This window comes from Gavialis gangeticus, unplaced genomic scaffold (assembly GCF_001723915.1).
Source record: "Gavialis gangeticus isolate Ggan-Ray unplaced genomic scaffold, GavGan_comp1, whole genome shotgun sequence".
NCBI classification, from domain to species: domain Eukaryota; kingdom Metazoa; phylum Chordata; order Crocodylia; family Gavialidae; genus Gavialis; species Gavialis gangeticus.
Window position 1 is genome coordinate 23,073,919 of NW_017729032.1, and position 14,943 is coordinate 23,088,861.

The window sequence follows — 14,943 nt, forward strand, 5'->3', positions numbered from 1 at the left end:
CCCTCCTCCCCACCCACAGCCCCCTGAGCCCTGCTTGTGACCCTCACTCCCCATACAATCCCCTCTGGCCCTCTTGGTGCCCTTCAATCCCCTCCCTTCACAGCCCCTTGGCTCTACTGGTGCCTCTCACTCTCTCCACAGCCCCCTTCAGCCCTATTGGAGGATCTGTGCCCACCAGAACTGTGCATAGGGTGGGGGCAGGTTTGTGCTGCCCTCTGCGAGCTTGGGCGCCCCACCCTGCTGCCTTCCCTTAGTGCGTCCACAGTCCAGCGGGTGCGACCTGGCACTGCATGGCAGAGTGGGGCCACATAGGGAAGCTGCTTGCTGCCATGAGCCCTGTGCTGCCCTAGCAAGGCATTCCCTGCCCATGTGGCAACAGCGAGGGACACAACCCCATGCTGTTGCTGCCACTGCTGTCGCATGGACAGGGGATACTTCATTAGGGCAGTGCAGAGCTCACAGCAGCAAGGAGCTTCCCCACATGGCCCTGCTCTGCCCTGAAGTGCCGGATCACACTCGCTGTGCTGTGGAGGTCCCGGGGCAAGGCAGCAGGGCGTGAAGACTGAGTCTGCAGCAGGCAGCCTATGCCCACCCTTGTCCCATGCGCAGATGTGGGGAGCACAGGTCTCCCCTGATCCCACTGGGAATGCACGCAGTGGCAGGGAGCCAGCGCCATCCCACTATCCCCTGGACAAGCTGCCTGCAGCCCCATCCCACTCCTCACTAGGACCCTGCAGCTGCACATTCTGGCCCTGGGCCTCAGGCCCCATACACCCTCCCAGCTGGGCAGCAGCCCCAGCCCTGACCCCTGTCCTGCCCATCCCACTCCCTCCCTCCCTAGGAAGGCCTCAATCCCCCTTCCCCCACTGACTTACCTGTGGGAGCTGCTCTCCAGGCTGCCTGTTGCCATGTGCATATACATGCATGTGGAGCCCCCTGCCTGACTGCCCTCCTCCCACTCTCCCTCAACAGATTGCAGGCTGGAACTCTGCCAGCCTGCAGAGAGGTCTTTACAAAAGAGCAAAATCCATGGTTTCTCCATTAAAATGAGAAATCCACATTTTCCTCAGGTAAAGGGGGGGGAAATCTGTGTTTTTCTCTGTTTTCCCATAGGAAATGGAAAACCTGGATCCTTGTTTATCAGGCAGAAGAGGGCCTAGAATCTGGATTTATCACTTCTTGGGTAAGTAGTCTAAGAATTAAGCTATTGCACAAAAAGTAGGCAACTCCCCTGCCATCAGCAGTCAGCCAGTGCCTACCCTCAGAAGATGGACTTGGTGCTCCAGTTCCCAAATGAATAGAGGCACATAATGTGCAGTTCTGAGTCAGCAGCTCTGGGGAGGGGAGAATTTAGATATATCCCTGTGGTTACTTTTTTCTCTTGGTTATGTCTAGATATTTTTTGGCTCTCTGAATTACTCTTTTGAGTATTTAGCCCTCTGCATGGGCTGTATAAAGATCTGTGTCAGTTGTTTTTTGGATCATCCTTATGGGGGCATGCACCTAAGTTTTTGGTACTGAGATACTAAAGAGGAGGTACATGACAGAACGACCTGGATTTTGCTCTAACTTTCACTGGGTCACCTGGAAAGTTTATTGTGGTGGTGGGAATGAAATTCAGATCTCTGGAGTTGTCAGGCCAACGCATTAATCACATAAATAATAGATATCCTTCTTCCAAAATGAGCTTTACTTGTAGTTGATGATGGAGCATGGAAAACACAAGTACTGATTCTAATTTGAATTAAAACCCCTTTATTTTACACTGGAACTGTAAATGGAACTTGGAATGGATATAAATTATGTTTAGGATCCTTTTAAAGCCTAGTTACATTACCAGAACACATAATATTCTGGTAATATCCTTAATATTCTTAATAACAGAACCAAAGCTTTAGCATCTATATAGTAGCATATTAAAAAAGATCCTCACTCCTACACCTTTATGTTGGGTACAAAAGTTGAAGCAGCTTATAAAGGCCCTAGAAGGCTTGTATATAATAGTGGTGATTTCGTAAGTACATATGTAACGGGGAAGGAGAATGATGAAGTGACATGTATAAATATCACACTTCCTTTCTTCCTAAATCTTAGCTTAACTCTTTGTTGAAGCAGGCATAAGAGTTTGGTCTTTTCAGAATTTTTCAGAAATTACCGTTATTACAGAATTTAATTTCAAGACTGCTGTTTGTAAAAACCTGGTAAGTAGATGTTAATGGGTTAAAATCAATTTGCAAAGAGAACATACTTGGCAGTTGCTTGGGAAAATAAACATTTGAAGCACGCTAAAAACACAGCGAATGATTTAAAACCCCCCATGACCTCCTGGTCATGAATTAAAACCCCTCATGATTTAAAACCCCTCATGCCCCCCATGACCTCCTGGGTTGTGCACAGCAGCGGCAGCTGACTCCTCCGCTGCACACCCCTGCACCCCATGGATGAGCCATGGCTCCGTACTGCATACCGCCCTGCCCTGGCTGGGCAGTGCCTGCGCAGCCCCCGCCCCATTCCCTCCCTCACTGTGGGGGCCTCGATCTGCCTCCCCCATGCCCCTTCCCTCTCTCCTCCCCTTCCATCACAACAGCCTTACCAGCTGGATGCAGCTCTCCATGCTGCGGGGCTGTGTTCCTCGCCACCTACATGCTGTGCTGTGGTTGTGCACATGCACAGGGCATTTATCGGCCATATTATTGGCCACAAAAAAGCCGATTTCCGATATGGTCAATTTTCTTTATATCAGTGCCTATCTGATATTGGACCAATGTATTGGTGCATCTCTACCTAAAAGTGTTCAAAATGCATGATAATTTTTGAGGCAGTTCATGGATCCAGCACATACAAAACCCAAGTCACTCTCAGGGAATCTTAACTGACGTTCAGGTTCACTGCCAGCACTTTCTTATTACTGTTTGCCTTGAAATAAAGAAACACTTAAACTTCGACTCAGTTATTACTCACTCAGTGGAGATTTATAGTGGGCAATATAAAATAAATAATAAGGCTTATTTGCATACTTATTTGCATACTTGTTTTTGCAGTGTAGGATAGTTTTTCATAAATTTGATAATTTGAGCTTTCAATACGATAATTTCATATTTAAGACCTGGCAATGCTACCCTTAAGCAGCCTCACCAGCATATTTACAAGTTGGGAGTGTGTGAGTGGGAAAAGGTGCCTGGAATTGTGCTAGCTAGAGGATGCTGTTGCAACAGCATAGGCTTGCTAGGCATCTTGGCAACAATAAAAATATTCAATAGAGCTTCAGGAACAGCTACAGAGCATACTTGGTAAACACCACACCCCATCTCAAGATGTTTCAGGGCCTTTCTACTTGGCCTGCCCTGTATTATGCACGTGTGCAGAGATGGAACTAAAATTCATGCCTCCTTCCCATTGTTTCTCTCCCTTTCTCTGGGTCAAAGTCAGATACTTCACAGGCACTTTAGAAAACAGCCATGAGGATGCCTTCTAATGAGGCTGATTCTAGCTCCAGTGTGGATGGGTGGAAAAGGCCACAGCACAAGGACAACTGAGATTCCAATACCCACAGGGTGGCCGCAGACAGGCTGCTGTCAATATGGAGGCACAGCTCAACGTCTTACTACCAGATATTTTTTATATTATGAGACATATCTTGCAACTGCTACTTTTTCTTAAATAAAATCCACTGAAGTTAAAGGACTATATACATGGGTCAAGGCTGTAAGCCAGGGCTCAAAACTTCCTTCTTAAAGAAAAATATCCTTGAAAAAAGAAATACTAAGAAAAGTTTTTCCTTCACATGGAAGAAGCAGCTGGCATCCAATAACAGTATAGTCTGATGCAGTGAAAAAGCAACCTGTGCTCAGTAATCAAAAGGAAAACAATAGGAGGAGAATTGCCTTTTCATTTGTCCAGTGCCTAAGGATGATAGGATGTTGCTGTCAGTCATAAATAGAGAAGGGAGCTATTCCATTGCACACAGCATTGTAAGGGGTCTCTTATCCCTCCTAGTGATCTATGAGCAATCTCTCAGATAAAGCCTTGAAGTTACATTGCAAAGCCAATTTAAGAAAGAACGGAAGCAAACATTTCTTCAAGCAGTTCAGGAAAAATTAAACCGCTCTCCCCTCCTGCCCTTTATTTCAGGTGGTATTATCTGTTGTACAAATGTCATTAAGTGACATTTCTCTCCTACAGGCCATCTGCTATATATAAGGATTACTATCCCCACTTCTATTCTCCCCCACTGAAGAACAGATAGTGGCTGACAGTTAATGAGGAGGACTCTAATCTGACAGCACTGTGAAAGCTGCTGCTGAAAAACAGCCTGATAGTGGCATAAGAAATCCCTGCTATCTGAAACTATCATTTAGGTAACTGTCTATAGGACAGAATTCCAGATATTCTCTGCTAAAGGAGGCTTGTAGGTGTAGAGCCACTTGTATAGCCCTGCAATCTATTAAAAAGTAAGTCTGCAGAAGACAAGCAAAGACATTTTAAAAAATGAAATAAAAATGTCTTTGGAATGAAATGGGATCATACAGAACCCAACCTGGACAGCAAATTTTGCTTTCAGCCACTGCACACTGGCATCAATCCAGAATTACTCTATTTTCATTAAGTCACATTCCAATATCATATAAAGGATTCCACAGACACAGGGGCATCATTTTATTAAGTACCATACAGTTTGTAATAAATGAAACTACCTGCTCTGTAGGGATTAAAATTTAAGTATCTGAGGCAGACAACTAGTTCACAGTCATGCATTCAAGCAATTGAGTCCAGGGGTAGATCTCATGAGTCCTAGTCCTGTGCCTTAACCAGATTTTTCCAGATTTACAGCAGTGTGGTTCAGTGTGCTCATGTATTGCCAGGCTTATTGTTTTAAAGTAAGTGCTCCCCTTGATACGTGGTGAGTTGGAGTGGCTACCTTATGGTCTGACTAAAGACTCTAAGATGAGGCAGGTCCAGCTGCACAGTGGTTTGGACTGGTTGCGAGACCTTGAGCGACCTATTTAACACACGGCATCCTTTAATGTATTTCAGAGAAGAGGTTAGTGTAGAAGTCAGCAAGGTTTTTCAGTGGTGGGCCAGATCAACCCAGTTCAGGGCTAAGATGGGTTAGTGCTTCTGACCTGGCTGCTGCTTCCATCACTTCTTCTGGCTGCCTGGCCACTTGACTCGGGCAAAAAAACCCCAGCTGCCTGGCCATGCAGCTACATTGTGCAAACAGCCAAGGGTGAGAGCTTTGCCATTGTACATGGCTGGATGGCAGGGAGAAATGGCAACAGCATGGCCAGGTTGCAAGCTCCATAGGTTGGATCCACCACACAGGCCATATGTTGCTGATCCCTCAGTTAGTTCATCAGCAAAGGAGTTAGAAATAGTGACTGGAAGGAGCAAATGAATGTGTACTGGAGACCATGAAAATGGAGGTAATTTTTCATGGATCTCTGTAGCTGAGTGGTATGAGTGCTGTTTTGCTGGTGGTTTTGCCATGGTTCCTGATGGGTTCACTGTAACAGAAAAAGAAGGAAAGAATGTCTTGTGTCTGTATCCATTCATTTTTCTTCCCAGTGAAAATTAAACCATTCAGGAGTCAAATGCATGTGATAGTCTGAAAACTTGAATTGAACACTCAGTATATCCAGTGTGTCCCCTGAATTGTACAAAACCAGTCATCATGACAGCATTCCTAAATGGCTTCGAACATCTTCAGTAAACATGCATATACATATACACTCACTACACTGCTTATTCCCTGCTTACCCTTGGCCTTTCCTCCAAATATGACTGTTTTTCTTTCTATTACCAAACATTTAATGTAATGTAGTGTGCCAGCTGGTTTCACCTGTCTAATGTTATACTTCAGCTGTTAATCATAGAGGACTTCAAGTGCTTGTAGTTCTTATTCTGTTGCCAAAGGTGCAATGCGGACCTTCTGTAAATAGCATTGACTCTTCTAAAGCTCCTATTCTGGTGATTTCAAAAGGTAGCCCAGGGTTAACTGTCACTATAGAGACAGGTGTGAAACAAATCTCTTAAACAGATTCACTTTTGAAAAGCCTCTTTTGAAAATGATGTCCTTTCGTTTAGTACATATTAACATTCCCCTACTTAAAGCTAGAAATTATACTTTGCACATACAGATGTCATATGTAGATGTCCTGGACAAAGCTTTTGCTTGTACAAAATGTGTCTCTAAAGTGGACAAACAAAACATTATGTGTGTAATTTTTAACAATACAATCTTGTTCCAAAATTCTTAGTAATTACTAGGACCCTGACCCTACATTTGGGAAGGTCTAAAACTCTAGTCCGTTTCTTATAATGGCTGATATTACATATAGTTAATATTTGCAAGTGAATCTGGATTATTTTACATTCTCCCAGTTTTGGAGTTGGCTTGGGTTAGAACCATCCTTTGTCATAGCTAAAACAACTTCTGAGTTGCTTCATATTACTGTAGAATGAATGGTTTGCCTTACAGCTGTTTGGACAGCTGAGGCTCATCAGAGTCTTCTTGAACTTTTTATGGAAAGGGATCTCAGAGTCATAGTCAACTCCAAAATGAACATGAGTCACCAATGTGATGATGTAATAAGTAAAGCTAACTGCACTCTTTCTTGCATAAGTTGGGTGCATCACCAGCAGATCTAAGGAAGTGGTACTTCCCCTCTATGTGGCACTGGTTAGGCCACAGCTGGAGTACTGTGTCCAGTTTTGGGCACTGCACTTCAAGAGGGATGTAGATAACTTGGAAAGGGTTCAGAGGAGGGCCACCCATCTGGTTAAAGACCTACAGAAAAAACCCTATGAGGACCAAATGAGGGACCTGAACCTCTTCAGCCTCTGCCAGAGAAGACTTAGAGGTGATCTTGTGGCTGTCTACAAACCCATCGAGGGGGACAGCAGGAAATAGGGGATACAATGTGTACCAGGGCACCCATTGGGGTAACTAGAAACAATGGCCACAAACTGAAGGAGAGCAAATTTAGATTGGACATCAGGAAAAAATTCTTTACAGTGAGGGCTGTCAAAATATGGAATACGCTTCCAAGGGAGGTGGTGTTGTCCTCTTCCTTGGAGGTATTTAAGAGGAGATTGGACAAGCACCTGGCTGGGGTCATCTGACCCCAACACTCTTTCCTGCCCAGGGCAGGGGGTCAGACACAATGATCTAGTAGGTCCCTTCTGACCCTAAAATCTATGAAATCTATCTATGAACTGCTATTCCAGTGAGACTGGTCCAAGTATAGTCAAGTCTTTCCATTTATTTTAAGAAGAATTGGATTACATTGGGCAATGTCCTTCCATATGTTAAAAATACTAGCAAACTAGTAGAGAGTTGTTATATTAAAACAGCAGCCTCTCATTGTTTAACTGTGGACATATCTGAGTCTATTTTTATGTGTAGTCATGTCTCTTCTGGTTCCTCAAATTGAGTGAATTTCCACTGGCTCCCTGACAAAGTGCAGGCTATAAGAGACTGTCGTGAAACAATGCTTTGCCTGAACCTACCGGGAGGCTACAGGTGTGTGGAGAAGCCATGCTTTGGCTCTTCCTTTTGTCTCCTAAATAGCTGGCACAGTAAGACGCCAGCATAACTTGGCAGGTGGTAGTAAATGAGATACACTGCATAGTGTTAGATGGCTGCTGTCCCTCTTGTACACAGAAAAGAAAACAATGGTTCCCTGAGGTAAATTTTCAAATGCATTTTGACAATAGACTGCAGCTCTCACTGGCATTTAGGACTCTTATAGGAAGGTAAAATCCTATCAGCTACCTATCTGTATCCTTAGGATACTAAGGCTATGTCTGTGTTGCAGTGGCAGCATGTCCTAGCAGGGAGGTCTTGAACCCTAACCTGTCTCATAGGTGCCCCAAGTGGCTTGGGCAGGCTCTCTGTGTGGCATGTTGCAAATCAGGGAAAGGGCAGGCAGCACAGTGGCAGGCAGGCCATGAAGCAGAAAGAGCAGCAGATCAGGTTGAGGAGGGGGACTGGGCACTTTAGGAGGGTGTGGAGCTAATATGCGACACTCCTGCCAAGAAAGTTGGCTCCCACTGCTCTAAAGCAGGGGCAGGCAACTATTTCAGGTGGAAGGCCACCTACCCAGTTTTGGCAGGCTGTTGATGGCGGCATGGGTAGTCCTGCCCCTTGACAGGTGACCTGCCCCCTGGTCACCATTGTGGGGCTAATGTCACAATGCCTTGGGACCAATGTCCTAGGGCCAGCACCAGTGGGACCCAGAGCGGAGCGCAGGCTGGCAGGGGTCTCTGGAGCCAGGCTGGGCTGCACCAGCAGGGAGCGGGGGATGCTGGCCTGGCTCTTAGAGCCCCTGCCAGCTGGGACCCTATACCCCTGCTGCCCTGCTCTGAGGGCCACCAGCTCTGGCCCCGGGGCACCGCTGCAGGCCCCATGCTCCCACTGGCTCCCCACCCACTCACAGCCAGTGCCCCCTAGCCCTGCAGTACAGGTGGGGGGCAGCACATAGCCCCAACCCCCTGCTTGCCAGCAGGGAAGAAGCTGGTGCTGAGAGTGGGGAAAAGCGGCCCCTTGCCCACCCCATGGCTGGCGCTCCCTGCTGCAGCCACTAGCAGCCCATGCAGGGCTGTCTGGAGCAGGAACAAGTAGCCCCATGTGGGCTGCAAGCGGCGGCAGACCGAAGCACCAGCTACACAGTAAGCAAGGGGCCACTCTTCCCTGCACTCAGCACCAGCTTGTAACCTGGCCCTGCTGCCCACGTGGGGCTGCCTGTGCTTGCTCCAGACAGCCCTGTGTGGCCTGCAAGCACCTGCAGCAGGGAGCGCCAGCCATGGGGTGGGCAAGGGGCCACTTTTCTCTGAGCAGGGAAGGAGCCCAGGGAAAAGATGAGCGCAGGGGGAAAAGCGGCCCCTCCCCTGCCCCATGACCAGTGCTCCCTGCTGCAGCCGCTTGCAGCCCATGGGGCTGTCTGGAGCAGGCACAGGCAGCCCCACGTGGGCTGCGAGCAGCTGCAGCATGGGGCAGCAGCCATGGGGCGGGGAAGGGCCACTTCCCCCCCCTCACTCCTTCTCTGCCTGGGGTCCCTCCCACCCTTCTCCCCCACACTTACTTCTGGTTCCAGTGCGGGGCAGCCACATGCTCCTGGGCCAGAAGCCCCAGCTGTTGTTGGAGCCTGCTGGGCTTCCCCTGGGTCCTAATGCCCTTGGTTCCTGTCATTTTTGACAGGAACCAAGGGCAGAGAAATATTATTTTTCTACAGTGTTAGGGGCCCCACAGCCTGAGTAGAATGGCCTCGTGGGCCGTATTTTGCCCACCCCTGCTCTAAGGTGTCCCCCCAGTGGCCACTCTCAAGACCTTGGCCTTCAGTGTGCTTACAAGTGTCAGGTAGGGAAGATCCCTGGCATGATATCACCGGCATATTCCAGGTTTGGAGCATGAAGGTGGGAGTAGGTGGTCAGGGCCCGCTCTAGAGTGCCCCTGCTGGCATAGTGTACACATATCCTAAATACCATTAAAACTCTGGGTTTCAGAGAAGTGGGTTCCCAGGGAGAAGCTAACATTCTCTACAGACATTTCTCCAATATATAGAAAGGATTTTGTTGTCTATCAAGTTCCAGACAGCTGTGTAACACTCAGAGAATTTTGCGGCAAGGATCCACTTCCCAGTTGTATTCTATAAGGAAGCAGCATGCTGTAAACTTGAACTCCAACTCAGACAACACATGGTTCTGTGAAACTTGTAACAAGCTAGGTTACTCTCAAACTGGGCGTGTCAGTCACAAGCAGATTCATCAGGGACCTGACTAGATCTCTTATATGTACACCATGATCTAGAGGACTGACAATTGCCTATATCTATAGGGTGGCCCTGAAAATCTCTAGAAAATGTATTTTTTTATGGGAAATCCAATAGGAATGATTGAAATCACCATATTCAATGGAAACATGAAGATCACTACAAAATTAATTCAACTGCTGTTACTCAGCTATTAAAACAATGTGGCTAAAATAATCCATAAACGTATCCCTAAAGTAGACTGAGTGATAGGATGCTTATTTCCTCCAATTGCTTGAGGAAGAGTGTAGAGAATCAAAATGAGCCACAACTGCCTTGATATAAAGTTTCAGGCAGTTGGGAAAAAAATCTACTACATTAAAAATGCAAGACTAAAGAAGCCGTGCTTCTATTTTGTTTTAAGTAAACACATTATCATTTGATATATCTTGTTCTTTCTTTGCCCATCATGAATCATGCAACACTTCCAGCCCCGATTATTATTCTTAATTGCTTTCCCTTTTTCTCCTTGCGGCTGGCAGATGGAGTGCTGCGGATCAGACTGTGCCACATACATGGTGTTTATGTTACTTGTGAACAAACGGTGTTACATTCTGCATGATTATCTTCTTTGATCCATACACCTAGTAGTTTGAACAAGGTGCAATAATCAAGGCTTGCTCGATTTTTTTTTTTTGTCTCTGTGTCACCAACTCTCAAGCCATGGGAACAGTAAAAACATGGGTGGCCAGTCATTCTGCTATCTCAGGGGAGCCATTGCCCTTGCAGGAAAAAGACCTGTGAATATGAAAGTACAAGGCAATGAGATGTCTATGGTGCTTTGGTTTAATTGGGGTGAGAAAGAGCAATGCTCAAGCTTTGTAGTGGAAATATTGACTATTTTTGTACTTTGCCGTGTCATTTCTTCTGTGACCTAATTGGACTGGGCACGATGAATTCAGAAGAAAGACAGTCAAGTTAGTAAGAAGGTGGAAAATGCTATCAGATTGGACTAATTGGAAAGTAAGATCAATAATATCTTTCCTATGGTGCGGATGACAAACCCCTTTCCCTCAGGGAGCTATGCCTTAAGATATATTAAGTGACTCTAGAAGAATGACACAATCACATCCTCATGCTACTTCTATCTTAAAGGTCACCTCCCAAATAAATAGGTAACTCCTCCGAGCACCCACAATGCGAACTCCACCTTGATGTGAAAAGCAAGCAGTCTTCTTTCTTTTTCATCATAATTGTCATCATTAAAAGTTAACACATGATGCAGAAGAATATCCAATTCATTCTTTGATGACTGTATTCTCTGTTCTGCTAAAATAAGATACAGCATTTTTATGTGGTCATTGTTCTGGTTGAAGTCTAGGGGGTTGTGATTCTAGCTGCACAGAAGGTACTGCAATATGCATGCTTCAGTAGGTTTTAGTACACAGGAAGATAATTTGGGCATTTTACAGGCAATAATTTCAAGCATAAATTTTCCAAAATCTGTGTAGGATTTTTAACCACCTGAGTCCCACTAAGCACCAAGTTCCAGGTCATACTGAGAGAACTTGGTTGGCTAAAATTCTGGGCTTTGTTCTGAAAATTCATCTCTTTGGAAGAACATGGCTAAAAAGTAAACTAGCCTAATGGGATATGTTTTGTGGAAACCAAGCATGTTGTACAGTACATGCTTATCTGGTAGGCGCTGCTTATAATATATAATGTAGGAACAGGATCCCTTATGTTAGAACTTACAGTGATATATCGGTTTACATGCCTGAAATGCCTTGCGGTCCTTGGGGGGAAAATGCTATATAAATATAAGGGGTTGATGCCAAGATATAGGAAATCACAGAAGTGTACAGTGTACTGACAGTATGGTACAGTACCATCAGCAATGTATCTGCTATGTTCCATGCGACATCACTTCAATGCAGTCCTGCTTGCCAGTGAAATGCTGAATGGGACTCCATCCCAAGCCCATCAGTTCCACTCCATCTGTAGCTACAGATATCACTGCAGAGCAATACAAAGTAACCTCAATAATCCTCATGCTTTCCTGGGGCAAGGCATGGACAGATACAGTGTGGAAATCAAACGAGGGTCTTTTGTGGGAAGCAGAGGACAAGAGGTTGACTTTTCCAGTGGTGTAACCAGGGGTTGTCAAGTGGAAGACCAGCTCGTCAAAACACCAGTTGAGAGGGGGCACCAGAATGGCAGCCTGTGCTACTGCTGTGGCAGCAGTCCATATTTGGGGAGCATGTGCCAAGGCCAAGGCAGCAGCAGTCTGTTCAATCCAGGCACACAGGCTCCAGGGAGGGACCCTGATACTGTGGTATGGAGCCTGATCCAGCTGGCAGCATGGAGTCTGTACCACTTATCCAGCTCAAGAGGTTGAGCACCACTGCCCTAGATATTCTTTTAAAAGAGCATTGTTAGGAACATAACAAGTGCCATTCTGAGTCTGACAGTGGCAGGAGTGGATGCTTTTGAGGGAGGGCATTGAACCAAGTATATCTAAAGCAGGGGTTGGCAACCTCTGGCACATGTGCCAGAATGTGGCATGTAAAGATGTTTTGCTTGGCATGTCAGCCTTTGGGGCAGATGGCAGAGGAGCAGCATGAGCCTGATACTTCTTGTGGCCGTGCAGCCCCAGCCCCTTCCCTGCCACCCACCCTGTGGCATGCATGCACCTGCCGCCAGCAACAAACCAGGCTAGAGCCACTTGCTGCAAGCAGCCTGGGCTCCATGGCGGGTGGTGGGGGCTTGCCCAGAGCCTGGGCTGGCTGTGGCAAGCAGTTGGGAGGCTGCAAGTGACTGCACCAGGGTCCATAGATGCTTGGACTGGCTTGTTTCTGGCAGTGGGTGCGCATGTGCTCTTGGGGTTGATGGCAGGAAAGGGGACAGGACTGCACTGCCATAAGAAGGATTAGACCCCTTGTGACTCCCTTGCCATCTGCCCATGGCACGCCGATATCTTACATATAGATGTTGAGGGTCTTTTGTCTCTGCCCAATAATGTTGCCGACTCATGATCTAGATTCGTTTATCTCCTGTTCATTACCTTGCGTGGTATCCACCATTGCTATTGAGACCCAGCTAAATGTCATCTTCCATTCCAGGAATATCTGCACTTTCAGCTATGGTATATGCACCACTTTTCACTACACACTGACATTATTAAAGTTACTGTTCTTTCTGCTGAATCTCGCTTGAGTCCTTATATATCTTCTATAAAGGACAGTCATTTCTTAAATTCCTTTGCATCATATATTTTTTTCTAGTGTTGTATAAATCGTCACTGTTAATGCCAGAAACATACAAGTTTTGCATGCTGTTATGCCCATTCAAAACCTGGAGTTTCTTTTGTTGCAAGGGTTTTTTCCCTATTTCAGTTTTTATAACTGCCCTGTTACTTCTTGGTTCAACATTTATACATATGATATTCATGTCACAATCTCCTTCTTTCCCTCATACTTTTCTGTATTTGCCATTGACCTTATATTTTTGTCAAAGCACTTGTTTTATTCTGAATCCCAATTTCTAGTAGTTGCCTGCTATAGTTGATGCAAGGTGTTCTTTTGCAATATACTTTCTTGGATAAAAATGGAACCAGAGAAATAACCCCCAAAGATGGGCCTAACTTTGCTATGGAGAAGCTTGCCTATATACTAGAAGAAGAGATGTGGGAGATGTGGCTTGAATCAGTCACCAGCGCTGTGCTGTTATTCTAGTGATTTCACTACTGCTATGTTGAGGTGATACTACTAACAAACTGCTGCTCATGCACTTTGTTATTTGGAACCTGAATATGCATGCCTGGCTTGGGAGAGATTGTCACATGCAAAGAAGCTAAATGCTGCTGAACAAAAGTTGCAGGCTCATTACTAAATGCCTTAAACTAATGAATATCTATAGTTTCCACTTGCCCACTGGAATCACTCCACCAGACACAAGGAAAGCAGTAGTGTGGTATGTAGCGGAGCACGAGGGTGCTCGCTACTAGCAGGGGCGATGCAGGATTAGCTGCCAATCAGCAGGGCAGCGCAGCTGCAGGTTGCTTGGGCAACAGACTGGGTCAGCTGACCGCCAGGGGGCAGGGCTTGGTCTTCATAAACAGAGAAGGCTGAGGCCAGAGCCAGTCCCCCTCTGGCAGCTGGAACAGAGCAGGGCAGTTACCAGCCAACAGCCTGAGAAGCAACAGCTCTGTTATAGAGCTGAGCATGGTGTGAGGGCCTGCAGAATGGCCTGGGAAGGAGAGGCTTCTGACAGGGAGGCCTGAAGGAGAGTGCGCGGCGGGGAGTTATAGCCGGTAGGCTCATTTGGGTTGCAGCTGGGTTGGCGGGGAGTTGTGTTAGAGCCAGGAGGCTTAATTTATGTTATAGCCAGTTGGCTCATGGTTGGGTTTGATGTAAATACCAGAGGGCTGGGTGAGGCTGTAGGGGTGTGAGGAGGCCTCACAGGAGATCCCCAATAGTCTGGGGGGGTTTCCTGGGTGCCCTGTTTGGGCACTGAGCAGTGCCGGGGAGGCACGGCTGGTTGGTGCCGGTGGGAGGTGGTGTCCTCATTGGGAGCTCCCCAGTGGAGTGGGGGTTTCCTGGGTGCCCAGCAAGGGCACGGCAAGCAGTGCCTGAAGGCACAGCGGTTTGGGCGTTGGAGGTGCCGCGTTTGGGGGGTTGGGACCCCAGCCCGGAGAGGGTGATAGCCCAGTGAGGGCATAGGACCCTGGTGAGGGGTCAGGGGGCCAGGCATGGTTATAGGCCACCTGAGCCCCGGCGCCAGTGAAGGCCTGAGACCAGGGCTGGTGCACAGGCTCAGCGAGAGCCGCGGGCGCGAGTAGCGCGGGACAGGCTCAGCGAGAGCCGCGGGCGCGAGTAGCGCCCATAGAAGGGCGCGTACACCAGGGAGCCCTGAGAAGGGCAGGGGCCAGTGTGAAGCCGAAGTAGGGCGCGGGAGCCGGTGAAGGCCCGGGACAGGGCTGGCACCATTAATAGTCCGAAGAAGGGCAATCGCGCAGGTACGAGCCCAGAGAGGGCAGGGTGTGTGAGACACGGCCCAGAGAGGGCAGGACGAGCCCGGAGAGGGTGAGGGACCATCCGAGGTCTCATAGACATAAGAACGTCTGGGACAGCTGCAAGGCTTGGGGCGTGCTAAAGGGGAGGTAGGAGGCACGCATAGCCCATAAGACTGGGGT